General features: G+C 42.9%; 1 long non-coding RNA gene across 1 annotated transcript; it reads right to left on the bottom strand.

Annotated features, from left to right (window-relative positions):
* Positions 1-904: 904 nt before the first annotated feature.
* Positions 905-3,910, bottom strand: LOC132416556 (uncharacterized). The gene is made up of 3 exons (XR_009517643.1): positions 3,715-3,910; positions 3,025-3,289; positions 905-1,236 (listed from the first exon to the last, which is right to left on the bottom strand). It is a non-coding gene; the product is annotated as an uncharacterized lncRNA (long non-coding RNA).
* Between the last annotated feature and the right edge of the window lie 465 nt (positions 3,911-4,375).

Raw genomic sequence — 4,375 nt, 5'->3', positions numbered from 1 at the left:
CCCATAAGACGGCCAGTTTACTAAATTGGTTTTAATGGAAATTTAGCCAACACGAACAATAATGAAATGTAAAATTATTCCTTAGCTAATGAACAGCCAGTGGCTTTGGGGTTAATCGTTTGCTTCTGGTGTCAGCTTATTTATATTGAAATAGAATTGTAATAGGATTCCAAGCTAAAACTGTTTCATCTTCTCCATCATCACTTACCTTAGGGTTTATTCTTTATCATCTGTTATTGTTTAGCAATCTCTCTCACTTTGGTCCTACTTGTGAATTAATTAATTACCTAGTTAAACTTGGGTGATGTTTTTTCCTTTGAAAAATAGAAAACTTGTCTTATTTTACCTTAGCATTGTGCTTTTATTCCAAAGCTCTCCATACACATGGAAACATCTTCTTCATTGATTTTTACATCAGCTGGTCATCTTGACCAGCCAGGAATCAAGGGGTTCTCCCTTCATCAACCATGGCTGATCCCCTCAGGGGTCTCCAGACAGAGTACAAAGGGGCAGACAGCAGAGAGAGCAGCCACTTCTAGAAACTCATTTTCCTTCCCTAGGACTCAGTGTCCCATTTAAAAAGGTGGGGGGTTCGATCCCAGAACAATGCTTTTTAAACCTGTGGAGGTTCTTCTGAAGTTATTGCTGGGGGATATTGGTGGACTGGGGATCAGGTTCTCATTTGGAAAAGAACTGTTCATTCAAGAAGTTCTCTCTTTTAAAGATAGATTTTTCTGAGTGAGTTTTTGTTTGGAAAAACCAAAAGCGAGGGAGGTGAGCGTCGCACTGTCTAAATAAAAAAAGTTTAGATTATGGACCAGATTTAGGGTTCCCAAATTTGGCTGCATCAAAATCACTCAAGCTCTTTTTTTTTTTTTAATTTTTAAAATTTATTTTTGGCTGCATTGGGTCTTTGTTGCTGTGCGTGGGCTTTCTCCAGTTGCGGCGAGCGGGGGCTACTCTTTGCTGCGGTGTGCGGACTTCTCATTGCGGTGGCTTCTCTTGTTGCGGAGCACGGGCTCTAGGCGCGTGGGCTTCAGTAGTTGCGGCATGCAGGCTCAGTAGTTGTGGCTCGTGGGCTCTGGAGCGCAGGCTCAGTAGTTGTGGCGCACTGGCTTAGTTGCTCTGCGGCATGTGGGATCTTCCTGGACCAGGGCTCGAACCAGCGTCCTCTGCGTTGGCAGGTGGATTCTTAATCACTGTGCCACCAGGGAAGTCCCCCAAATCACTCAAGCTCTTGAAGTGCAACAGAAGCACAGGCAACAGAAGAAAAACAGAAAAATTGAATTATCGCACTTAAAAACTTCTGTGCATCAAAAGACACTATCGACAAAGTGAAAAGGCAACCCATGGAATAGGACTGCAAATAATATACCTGAGAAGGGATTACTGTCCAGTATATGTAAAGAACTTCCACAACTCAACAACAGAAAAAAACCGAACAATCGATTCAAAAATGGGCAAAAGACTTGAATAGATATTTCCCCAAAGAAGACATACAAATGGCCAAATAAGCCCTTGCAAAGATGCTCAACAGCCCTAATCACTGGGGAATGTGAATCAAAACCACAGTAAGATGCCACTTCACACCTACCTGCCTAGATCTAAGGATGATTAGGAAGATTAGATGATAAAATACTTGGAAAGTATTTAGCACAGTGATATCTAAATAAATTATTAATATATCAATTAGTTCTCCTGACACATATTGAACACCTTGCCAAGGTGCAAGGTGCTCTAGGTTATATGGACCATGTCCTACCAATGAGTTTGCAAGAGGACTGAGAAAAAAGTTAAATGGTACTAAAAGATTAAAATGTTTAAAAGTAGGTTGGTTTCTGATGACAGGTATTTATATCAAGCAGTTCTTATTTTTTCCTTATTTAGAAAGAGCAGGATATTAAAAACAAAACAAACAAAACAATCTTATTTTTCAGTCTTTAAGGCTGTCTAGTTTCTAAAACGCCTGCCTGTGAAGTTAACACCGGCCATCCTGGATTAGGCCTGCTCCCGTTACACCCATCTGGAATTCACTAGAAGGCCAAATCAAGGCACTTTACCCAGGCCCTTCCTGCAAAGCCGAATTAGGTTAGACTTTCCAAGGAGAAGTCAGGACCAGCCCAGCAAAGCTGCCCAGTGTTATGAGCTGTAATGTCAGAACCTGAAGTTGCCTTTAGTGTCTAGTTCAACTACTGCATCCTGTAGCCTGTTCAACTACGGCACTCTGAGACCCAGAAGGGGGAAGGACCCCTGCATCAGTCAGGTCTTAGGACACAGAAGGGGGTGCACATGTAATATTCTAATTGTCTCTTGGTCTGTCTTTGCACCGTTCCCTACTGAGCATCTGTCCCCCGGTGGGGCCTCTGCCTCTCCCATCCTCAGGTGACCTTCCACCCAATCCTTGTTAAAACTGTTGAAAATGATTAAAGAAGACCATATAGGTGATACAAACAAACTTGAACGCTCCATGAACTGGGCAGTGTCTGTTCCCAAGGGTCCAGAGAACTGCAGAATGGGGCAGGAGGCAGGAAGCTTTTATAAGGTAAAGAATAAGGAACAAGGAAGAGATAGGTAGAAAACAGAAAAGGAGCAAGCAAATAAGTATAGAGCCCAGAGTTGGCTTGGCATCTGGGGGCTGGCTGACTGGATATCCTGTGTTTCTGGTCCAGCGGGGCATTTACAGGAACAAAGAAGTTGCCTGAGTTTTGGTTTGCTGACCTGGCGCCCCGGGCAGGAGTGGCTCCATCTTGAGTCTAGAAAGTTATTTCAACACAACCCTTGCTCATTCAGCATCACATTGAAGGGTGAACTGTGACCTTGATGGGGACGTTTGCAGCACCGTGGTAGACTGGTTGGAAGAGCTTTCTTAGACTGGGGACCTGTGTTTCCTCAAGTAGCCCCACGCAGGGAGCCCCTGCCTTCTCCCACTTTGCACTGCTTCACAGGAAGGCTGGACCTGAGTTTGTCAACAGCTGTGGAACTGGAAGGTCCAAAGATGTCAACGTAAGTGTTTACCAGACTTACCAAGTACAGGATTCCCCGCAGTCCAAAAGTACAACGTTTTGTACTTTTGTATGAAGAAGCAATTACTCCGTGACACATCTTTCTAACAGATGCACAAAATAAATCGAGATAAAGCACAGATGCTCACAGATACGTAGTTCATACTATGAGCTCATAGCTCATAGTTCAAAGCTATGGCAGCCTGATGCTGAGATGCTGAGTGTAGTTCTTGGGAAGGAGCCTGGCAACAGCACGCTCACTCTTCCAGGTGCCTCTGTACTGGCTCCTGCAAAACAAACTCTGAATGTTACCTTCACTTTTTGCCTTTTTTTCCTAAAGGCTAAAACCTTCTTTGAATTTCTTTCGGTTAGTGAAAACATGTACTACTGGAGGTCTTTCCTAAAAGCGAGGTGGTGTTAAATTCGAATTTTCGAATAGTGGGGGAAGCCTGTACTCAGGACCCCCTAGTGTGCTTTCATAAAGGGCAGAATTCCTAAGCCCTTTCCTTGGAAACTCCAATTCAGTAGATCCCACATGGAAACTGGGAATCTGAATGTTTAACAGCATCCAGGTGATGTTAGGATTTATCCAGCTGAGTCAATATTTCCTGTCTTTCCTTCCTCCACGGATCTTGCAGATAAGAAAATCGAGTCTCAGAGATAAGAAGTAATATTTTCAAGTGTGGAAAACATAGTTCTAGAGCCCACCTACCTTTTTAAAAATAATTTGTCTTTGTCCGCAAAAGCTTGGAGGAAGACCTTAAAAAGATAACCGTTCCTTTGTTGTTCACAACCTTGACCTTGGAGCAGCTCTTTCTCATCTCACCTTCAGGATAATCGTTGTCATTTTCCTTTGGCAATGACTTCAGAGTCACCCCACCGGTGAGTCCTCGATAAAAACACCCCCATGTCAGTTCACAGAGAGGAGTCACAATGTGCCTGGGAACAAATCTCTCCTCAAATTAGAAAAGAAAAACATCAGCCTCTAAATATATCAACTACGATGAGCCTTCTATTTTTGATCCATTGTTGTATGGCTTGAGATCCTGAGCTATTAGCGCGGCTAAGCTTGGCCGAAATTAGACCGGAGATATTAAAAGCAATTAATGTTCTTCCCTTTCGTTTTATTTATTTATTTTTCAGTTTCACAATGCAATTACTTAAGAGGCTTTCAGGAGAAACCCTGAGAATCATTTTCAATCAGTAGAATGAAAACGTCGCCTTTTGTGATTTGGCAAATAAACGACGGGGTGAAATGACGCCCTTCTATGTCACTGTGTACTATTCATTAAAGGCTAATTGCTGCGGTCTCTAAATGAAATACGGCAAACTGTTCCACCTCTATGCCAGTTTGTTTAAAATCTGCAAGAGCT

The sequence above is a fragment of the Delphinus delphis genome, chromosome 20 (assembly GCF_949987515.2).
Source record: "Delphinus delphis chromosome 20, mDelDel1.2, whole genome shotgun sequence".
Classification (NCBI taxonomy): Eukaryota; Metazoa; Chordata; class Mammalia; order Artiodactyla; family Delphinidae; genus Delphinus; species Delphinus delphis.
Note: the sequence above shows the minus strand (reverse complement) of the source record. Positions and strands in the feature narration are given on the sequence as shown.